The 10,306-nt window shown below is 42.7% G+C and overlaps 1 long non-coding RNA gene across 1 annotated transcript; it reads right to left on the bottom strand.

Annotated features, from left to right (window-relative positions):
- Positions 1 to 6,884: 6,884 nt before the first annotated feature.
- Positions 6,885 to 9,053, bottom strand: LOC142498482 (uncharacterized). The gene is made up of 3 exons (XR_012802432.1): positions 8,998 to 9,053; positions 8,206 to 8,246; positions 6,885 to 7,149 (listed from the first exon to the last, which is right to left on the bottom strand). It is a non-coding gene; the product is annotated as an uncharacterized LOC142498482 (long non-coding RNA).
- Between the last annotated feature and the right edge of the window lie 1,253 nt (positions 9,054 to 10,306).

Genomic DNA, 10,306 nt, shown 5'->3' with positions numbered 1-10,306 from the left:
AGAATTTCTTTAGGACTTCTTGCCCTGTTCCCTCTTCACTGTCTATTGCAGCAATACACTTACTGAATGTTCCTTTTAAGTAGTTCAGCTTGAAGGTAGCTATGACACATTGATCCATGGGCTGCAGTAGTGAGGTGCTGTTCGGAGGTAGGAATTCCACTCGAATGTTGGGGTTCAGCTCATTTAACGATCGAGGGTGGCCAGGAGCATTGTCTACAAGGAGCAAAATTCTGAAAGGGATATTGTTGTCCTTGCAATAGGCTTTTATCTGGGGTACAAAGCAGGTGTCAAACCAGTCTTCGAAAAGTGCTGCAGTCACCCATGCTTTTCTATTAGACTTTCAATGCACTGGAAGTCTACTTTTAACATAGGGAAAAGGGAGACCAAAAAGCGCACCAGCACAAACGGAGCAGGAAGAACCCAGGACAAAAAATGATTAAAAGAGCACTTTAATGTGACAAAAGACCCATCCAACGCGTTTCGAACGTCACAGCGTTCTTTTTCAAGGATAAAACACAATGTGATAACATCCATTATATACCCTCTTACCTGTGGGCCGTTTCGCGCCAAAAATCGGAACCTGATGACGTCATAACAAATTTTTCCTTTTTGGGGATTGAATCAGTTATTTCTAAATCTAGAGGAGGTGATCATATCAACCTTCTGGACCGTAGGGAGGCGTATTGGATCTTCACTCTCCAAACGCGCTTCCCTATGGGCTTGAACATTGACTGGCAACTAACACATTTTTTGTAAACATTTTTGTGATAGACGTATTATGGTGTAATTAGTTGGTAATACAGATTAAATAAGACAATTGTCATTATATTGTACATTATATTCTTATCATTATAACCTTTGAACCTATGCCTTATCATGCAAATATTATGCCAATATGTAAGCTTAAATTGTTCTTTGATGTATCTTGTGGATAATACTTCATATTTTATAATGGTTGTATTTCCCTGGTTCCTATGATTTAGGTACACAATCTGTGTTTTTCAGTATATATGTGTAATATGTCTTTAAATTGACTTTTCTTGCACATTTTTTTAATCATGTCTAGAGGTTTTTATTTTTAACTTTTTTTCTGTATATAACTTAGTTGCAACACAGCTAGTTTTTTAATCCACCTTGTTCATGTTTTTTCTTGATATAATAGTACCCTTTATTAAGCATTAGTTTAGTTTAATATAGCTTTATTTCGTTCAAATATGCTTGTCCAGTTAGCAGCAATGTATTTTGTTCTGCTGGAATGGTCAATAAAGCTTTGTTATTGTGTTCCTATGATTGCCCACATCCAAGATGGCCACACTGCCTTTGGTACTTCCTTTTGCCCTTAGATCGGCACTGAGTCGCTCTGTTATGACGTCATCAGGTTCCGATTTTTGGCGCGAAACGGCCCACAGGTAAGAGGGTATATAATGGATGTTATCACATTGTGTTTTATCCTTGAAAAAGAACGCTGTGACGTTCGAAACGCGTTGGATGAGTCTTTTGTCACATTAAAGTGCCCTTTTAATAATTTTTTGTCCTGGGTTCTTCCTGCTCCGTTTGTGCTGGTGCGCTTTTTGGTCTCCCTTTTCCCTGTATTGCATTGAGTAGCTGCACAGCCTGCCTGCCTGCCCTACCAGGATGTGAGTACTTGTATATTTTTCAGGGGAACCTGCCAATGAGACTGACGGTGAGTGGGTTGCACCACACACCAACTGTCTTCAGGAGGATAGTACCCATTATATGACACAATAGGTACTATATCAATTGTTAGTACCCTGGTACAGTGGTCTGGCTTATTATCATTTTGAGATATACCTGCATTTGAGCGCTTCAGCTATTTTCCATACTTTTAACATAGTTCTTTAAAGCTGTAGGGTTTTGCCAACGATAAATTAGCATAGGCTTTAGCTTTAAGGTACCAGAAGCATTGCCACCTAACGGAAGGGTTATTCTATCTTTAGCTGCCTTGTAGCCAGGCATTGTTTTCTCCTCTCTTGCGATGAAGGTTCTTGCAGGCATCTTTTTCCTGAACAGACCAGTCTCATTCACATAAAAAATGTTATCCTTTAGGTAGCCTTCGTCGTCAATTATTCTGGCACGGTCGCGTGGATAGCTTTCTGCCGCCTCGGTATCTGCAGCCGCTGCCTCTCCTTGCACTTAGATGTTATGTATGTTAGACCTCTTCTTGAACCTATCAAACCATCCGTGGCTCGCAACAAATTCTGCATCCTTCGCTGCCTCACCTTTCTTAGCCTTCAGGTCATTGAATAGGCTTAAGGCTTTACTTTGAATAATTGCCTGGTTTATAGGAACATTGCGTGCAGTCTGATTTTCTATCCAAATTATTAAGAGTCTCTCCATGCCTGCAACAACGCTATCCCTTTTTCTAATTGTTGTGTTAATTGGCGTAGCACTCGTAATTTCTGCAATATTTTTGTCTTTACTCTTCATGATTAATTGTCGTACGATTGAAGCCTTCAGCCGATCTCAGCTTGAGAAACACTTTCATCATACAGTTTAATCATTTTAAGCTTCATATTGACAAAGTGAGAATATGACGTAAGGGGGAGGTCTGACATAACAGCACTGGGATCTAAGCAACCATTTTGAGTCAGCATCCATCTTAGGTGCCTGATATTGTCTATTGTCTGAATGAAAGTTGGTATGGACATTAGTTTAAAAACATTTTTTTCTGCTGAAGTTCCAATTGATATTGAGCGGTTCAGCTAAGCCAAAAACCTTGAGAACAAGAGCAATGTGCCAATGTTATGAAAATACGAGACTGATAGGCACTGTGTCTTGCATTCCGAGGGAGGGGCCCATGAGTTCTGTATGTAGAGTAAAAGTCACCGACTTGTATAAGGAATATTGCTGAATCATTTCATTTAGGTGTAACACCTTTTGCCCCCCCTATCGCAGATGGGGACCATGTGGAGAAATACAATTGTGTTACCGGGTGTGGTGCGTTACCTGATAGGCTCACAGAAGGCCTGAACCTCCACCACTGGGAGCCTGGGGTTAAATGATCATTCGTTGAACACAGCGCCTCCACCTGTAAGGGCTCCCACCTTAGTGGGATGGTCCTCTTACAGGAACCACAATAATAAAACACGCACACAGTGTATGCTAATAACTGTTTACTATTGTTAATACTAATAACTTCGGTACCTGTACCACACAGAATAATGCATATAGTCACACACATAGAAGTGCACTGGGTGCACACATCACCATAAATATTCCCTCCTCCAAAGTACTTGGGTGCTGGGCACCAATCCCCTGATGTCCCTTTATGTCCACACCCACTCAATGTGTTGGAGATAGCGCTATCCCTTTAAGTGTTAGTGCACTACTAAAGGTACCTGCCCGGGGCTCTAGGCCACGGGTGCCGCTATTCAACTGGGTTTGGATCCGCCGGATTCGACGTGATGTCCTCCTACGCGTGGGATAAATTCCGGCGTGGATAATATCACCGCGGCTCAGCAACGTCTGTACCTTGAAGGGGATACGTCTGCAGCCGGCAGGCCGCAGTCGCTGCTTAGCGTGGCCTCCGTGAAGATAGTCTATATATATATATTAGTCTCTGGTAAGATAGTCTGTATATATAGAAGGGTCTGAGCCCGAGCCCAGACCCAGAAATCAGGCTGCGCGCCACAGTGTGTATCTTTACTTAACCAAATAGCTAATGGGGAAGATCTCCTTCTCTAAGGCCTGTCCCTGAAGCAACCAACAAACTGGGGCAAGGGTAATCGTTATCTGGGGCCTTTGGGGGTTATCTGGCCTAGTGCAAGGGGCTACTGCTCCCCTGCACCCTCACTCACTAGCTCCCTGCTCCAACTGCTAACTGCCAACTGTATCTAAAAGCAACTGCCGAGAATCCTTGAGCCCTATTGGCTGTTCTGGGTCACCTGGGGCTTTCCTCCCTAGGCCTCATGGGAGTTGTAGTCCCGTGGATGCTGCTGTAACTTTGGGGCTGCGTGCGCAATTGCACTGCGCATGCGTGACTTTGGAATGGCCGCCGCAACTCCCGCACTTCATTTCTCATGCACGATTACTGTGCCCGCGCGTGCAAACCATCATGGCGGCCCCCGCTTGCCGGGTGCGCCGCAAAGCCTCCCGAGACTCAAAACGCTCCCTGCTCTGGCCCCCACCTTTGGAAACAGCCGGCAGGTCCGGCGGCACCCGCGACCGCGCTGAGGCAAAGGAGGGGGTCTCTGGTAGCCAGAGGGGGCCGGGGCTACATAGGCATCCCATAATAATGCTTTAACTCAATGTGTTCATATTCATATTTTGTTTACGTAGAGACGACACGCAACCTCGTATAGGGGGCGTGGGTTTAGTATTTTGTGTATAAATAAGGCCTGTATGCCACCATGTCGTTGGGAGGGTTTTATTTTGAACCTCTCCTCTGCGTGTGCACCGTACACTGCAATAAACTTATTTGTCATTCTGCAAAATATATCCTCAGACTTGTGTTTTTTATTCACAACTTTCTCAATATCTAAAGTAATCGATTTACGAGTTTCTTTTATCTGCCATTACGTGGAATAAAATATACTACACAGGGAAATAAACCTGATTACAGCTTGCAGCCCAGGTGGAATTATCAGGTGTTGTAAATCCTGATTGTGCTTACCAAAACAGAAGAAAGGTGAGGTGCATTTATTTGACTGACTTTGATATATTTTTGTGACTTTGATTTGTGACTTTGGTGTTTTACAATGCTGTACTCAGGTCCTTGACCAGCTTGGCTTACACAGTGATGAAACTCACAGCCTCTGTGTGCTGTACATGTAGTTTCCCCGCTTGATCAGAGCTCCAGTACAGGTAGGGAACCGGTTTAGGAGGGGCCGAAAGGCGCATGCGCGAACTGCTGTTTCCCTATTGGCTGAAGTGAATTGGTGAGTCACAACTACGGCGGTCTGTAGGGGCAGCCTCAGCGCAACGAATGGGAGCAAGCAAGGAGGTGAGAGGTGCGCACGCGGGACAGTACTGTATAGCCGCTGATTGATGGCGGTGCCTGATCTCCCCGTTCCCCCGGCCCTCCCCCTCCCACCTGTCCCTGTTCCCCCTCCCCCCTGCACTCCCGCTCCATTAGGGACAAGATTGAAGGGGGTTGAAGTAATGTTGAGGTGCGCGCGCCGCCCCCTGGTGTCCGTACTCGCGAAGCACGCATACGTACACAGGGGTATAGTGCAATTAAAAATAAATGTACGTAAAACAGGTGTACGTAAAACGGGGTATAACACAAAAAACTGCGCAAAACACAATCGTGAAGTATGTAAAAATAATACAAATATATTTATAGGTTAATAGTTCAGCGTACATCAAAGAATTAAAAAACGAGCATTCCGTGTTCCAAGACACGGGACATCACACATTGGAACAGAACTGGATAAATTGCACTCTCTCCGTCCTCGGTATAGCAGTCCCCGGCTTCTGGAACCATGGGATGCTCCTCAGGTAAGTAGGAGGCCTCTCGTGTAATACCACCGTTCAGCCTCCTTGGCGGTTAGTCTCCTTGAACTCAGTTCCTCTCCGTAGTGGTAACAGTCTCTTACAATGGGGAAACAATGTCCATGTACATAAGGGGGCACGGACCCTCCTCACATCTCCCTGTCAGCGTATGTATCGATCGACGTAACAGCCTGTAGATCGGGCGTCAGGAGATGACGTCACAGGGGTCAACGTGACATGTACACAATCAGTAATTTACTGCCTAACAGCTGTGCTTATCAGGTATAGTTCGTATACACAGCGGCTCAGGGATCTCGCCTTTGACACGCCCAGCAATGGCGATCGGAATAGCGGAAGTACACATATCGCGCTGGTTATTCATATATCCGGGAAGAAAGCTTCAGTAGTGCCCAAATAAATGGGACTAAGTCTTTAGGTAGTATAGGGGTGCTGAGCCACCCTAATATCAACAGCAGCAGACGCCAGCATATGCTCCTAATATATACACAAGCTTTTGTATGTTAAACACTATGTGGTGAATAATATCACAATGGGTATTCGTTTATCTATTTAATATCACAGAATGTATTGATGTTTTTTAGTTGCGCACGATACAACCCTTTTTTCTATAGTAAAACAGGGTATGCATGTAATAGATGTTAAGACTCAGGAGCAAGCAATAAAGATGAGATGTCAATTACAAAATATCAGGGCAGCTCACGGGGTAACCTGAGAGGAGACCCTTAATGTTACAGGATCCAATTTAATCTTGGGTGGCCAAAAGGTTCGAAGCAGGAGCAGTAAATGTATGCGATGTGGGACATTGGTGGTTTCCAATATGTGTAGAACAGAAGAATGTCCAATGAATAGAAATGAAGATTATTTCTTTTGACTGGATTCCCGCGATATATCTAATCTCTCTCTATATCCAGCCCGTTCAGTGGAATAGGACAGGGGAAATATTCCCGCTAGTTTTCATAGTATGATGAGCCACTATAGACCAGCGATGAGTGGCATACTCTCCAATGGCAGCATGCTATTCCTTCAGAGCTAACCTTGGCGGTCCCCTTACATATATTTTTTCAATATTTTTAACTTTTTTTTATTTTTTTTTCCAACGTAATGGGTTTTTATATTTTTTTACTTTTTTTTTATTTTTATTTTTTCAATGTAATAGGGTTTTATATTTTTTTACTTTTTTTTTTTTTTTTTTTTTTCAATGTAATAGGGTTTTATATTTTTTTACTTTTTTTTTATTTTTATTTTTTCAATGTAATGGGTTTTATATTTTTTTACTTTTTTAAAAAATTTTTTTTTTTTCAATGTAATAGGGTTTTATATTTTTTTACTTTTTTTTTATTTTTTCAATGTACAGGGTTTTATATTTTTTTACTTTTTTTTTCTTTTTATTTTTTCAATGTACAGGGTTTTATATTTTTTTACTTTTTTTTTCTTTTTCTTTTTTCAATGTACAGGGTTTTATATTTTTTTACTTTTTTTCTTCTTTTTGTTTTTTCAATGTAAAGTCTTTCATTTCATTTCTTTCACTTTCTTTTGATGTTTCGCATTTTGTCTCTTAATTCTTTAGCGATTAGCCGAATCCAAGCTGCTGCTGACCTCACTCTATTTAATGCCAGGAAAAAGGTGGTCTTGCAGTGTTTGCTAAAGTCAATCAGCCTCTTTTTCATTCTCCTGCTGGATAGAAAGGGCACAGGTCAGCTCTGGGCGGTGCCAGAGAGGCTTATTGGAAGCTATCGACTAATAACATACAATGAGGAATCTGTTTCCCTTATATCCTCCTAAAGTTAGTACTTTAACTTCAGCCCTGGCCTCCTATCCCTTCTGAAAATGAACATACAGCAATATAAAGCAGTAATAAGTGACATCCCATTACCTATATGCTATTTAGAAGAGCTGGAATGGGTGCAGTGTTTGTGGTGATGGGAACCGACTGAGTGAAAAGAGGGAGAAAACTCTCAAGAAAAAGGTAGAGTAGGGCTCTCATTTATTCCAGGGACAGTGGAGGGAACAATGTGTCAGGTCCACCATGGACCTTTCATCAGGTGAAGAAACCTGAACCCGAAACGTTGAACTCTCCACTGATCCTGATATAAAGGAGAATTGTGTCTATAAGACAGCTGTGAGTAGAGCGCTACTTTACCTATTTCTGGGGGGTTTGCCCGTTTTGCACTTTGTATTCTTACCTATTGTGTTGGCGACACACACATGTTGTCTACCTCCATGAGATTTCCTCCTCCCCACCCCCAATTTGTACATAGTGATGGGCAGGGCCTGACAAACTGAGCAAAAACCCACTCACCCCCCCCCCCACCCCCAAGTCACCCGCCCCCAAAAACACTCCCTCACCCCCCAAAACACCCCTGTCCCCCTCACAACACTTACATGCGGCTGGGTCCGACGGCGTGGTGCGGCCTTCTCTGTCTTCTCCCCTGCAAATTTATCTTTTTCTCCTGCAGCTCCAGTTAAAATGGCCACGCCGTGTGACATCACAACTCAACGTAGCGTTCCGTTGTCATGGCAAGGCGACGTAATTTGACCCCACGTGGCCATTTTGACTAGAGCTGCAGGAGAAAAAAATACATTTGCACAGGAAGATGGAGAAGGCCGGGAGACACCGCCGCAGGTAAGTACTCAACAGCAGCCAAAATGCACTGGCCTATATCGATCGGGCGAGTGCATTTGTCGAGCCCTGGTGATGGGAACCTGCTATCTATTTCTCTAGATACGTACATAGCGACGGCCTTTGGGTTGTCAAACTGTTCAACCTGCAGCTGGAGTGAAGGGAAAAAGGAGGTAACATTCTCATTATATATATAAGGCACTGACATATTCTGCAGTGTAGTACAACGAGCGATGAAGTGCAGTGACATAAAAATAAACACATCCAAAAAGCACATTTGTCCCAGGTTGTCACTTTTCGGGGCAATGGGTGAGTGTCTTGTTGTCCATTAGAGGGAACTGAGCATTAGTGGAAACATTAGGTATAAAGGGGGCAGGGCAGAGACCAGAGTAGTGTTTAAAACATAAAAACACTGAGGGAAAGGTGCTCCGGGACAATCCTTTAGCTGTGCTAGACTAGCAGCAGCTCGAGTGTTCGGAGTAACAGTTGTTCGCTGAAACCAGCAGAGAGAACCAGAAAAGTCAGCACCATGTCAGGGATAACAAACATACACGTCTTTCTTTATTATCGCACAGTGGCATGTTGGGGGTTATTATGCATCAAAGTGTTACGTCAAACTGGACCAAAACATATATATATAATTATCAAAGAAAATAAAATCCCATTGAAATAAAAGATGCTGGGGATTGTTTGCTGACAAATTTGCTGCCATTTTTTTCTCCACTTTAGCAACAATGATATTTTGTGGCATAAACCCCCTGTAAGTGCAATGCTCAGAATAACAGTGGGAATGTGAGAGTCCAGGAATAAAACATTTGTACATTTAGATAACAGAAAAAAGTTGTCAGTCCGGCAGTGGAAGGTTTGAAATAAGGTGAGAGGACGTGAGAACACATTTTTACCTCTACGTTTTCTTTAAGAGATATATCTTCATCAATGAACAATTGACATACCATCTAAACAGAATAAAGACAATTAAAATTACCATGTCTATTAATATGTCTATTAGGTGTTAAGGCATTACATTTCTAAGACTTATATAAGCCAGGTGGGCATACACATCCTTAATATACATCTCTGAGGGAGAGAGTGGTATATTTCCCCGATTTCTGTGTACTAGGAGGGGGTGAGAAGTATGTGTCCTTATTTTAGTATTAATAAGAGGTGACAGATATGTGTCCGTGATGTCTCTATATTAGGAGGTGAGAGGTATGTGTTCTTGATGTATGTGTATTAGGAGGAGGTGAGAGGTGTGTGTCCCTGATGTCTCTGTATTAGGAGATGAGAGGTATGTGTGTCTTGATGTATGTGTATTAGGAGGGTGTGAGAGATATGTCTCTGATGTCTGTGTATTAGGAGGAGGTGAGAGGTGTGTGTCCCTGATGTCTGTGTATTAGGAGCAGGCGAGAGAGATACGTGTCCATAATTGTGTATTAGAAGCAGGCGAGAAAGATTTATTTATTTATTTATAAAATGTTTTACCAGGAAGTAATACATTGAGAGTTACGTCTCGTTTTCAAGTATGCCCTGGGCCCAGAGTTAAGACAAATAATACATGATTACAAATACAGTTACATAAATGAGCAGGTTAAACATTATATACAAGACATTGCATGCACAGTATAGATAGTAAATATTATGGGTGTATGAACCAGTTACAGACCAGATTAAAATGTGTGACAGCCTTAGATTTGAAAGAACTTAAACTGGTGGCAGCTGTGAGACTCTCCGGTAGGTTGTTCCAGTTTTGGGGTGCACGGTAAGAGAAGGAGGAACGGCCGGATACTTTGTTGAGCCTTGGGACCATGAACAGTCTTTTGGAGTCTGATCTCAGGTGATAGGTGCTGCATGTGGTAGGGGTGAGTAGCTTGTTCAGGTAGATGGGTAGCTTGCCCAGAAAGTATTTGAAGGCAAGACAGGAAAGGTGAACTTTGCGCCTAGACTCGAGTGATGACCAATCTAGTTCTTTTAGCATTTCGCAGTGATGTGTGTTATAGTTGCATTGGAGAACAAAACGACAAATTGAATTGTAGAGGGTGTCAAGTTTGCTAAGGTGGGTTTGAGGTGCCGAGCCATATACTATGTCTCCATAGTCAATAATTGGCATTAACATCTGCTGTGCAATACGCTTTCTAACAGGACACTTAGGGAGGATTTGTTCCTGTAAAGTACCCCTAGTTTGGCATAGGTCTTGGTTGTCAGGGTATCAAT

This window comes from Ascaphus truei, chromosome 7 (genome assembly GCF_040206685.1).
Source record: "Ascaphus truei isolate aAscTru1 chromosome 7, aAscTru1.hap1, whole genome shotgun sequence".
NCBI classification, from domain to species: Eukaryota; Metazoa; Chordata; class Amphibia; order Anura; family Ascaphidae; genus Ascaphus; species Ascaphus truei.
This window is presented reverse-complemented; position numbering and strand designations above follow the sequence as displayed.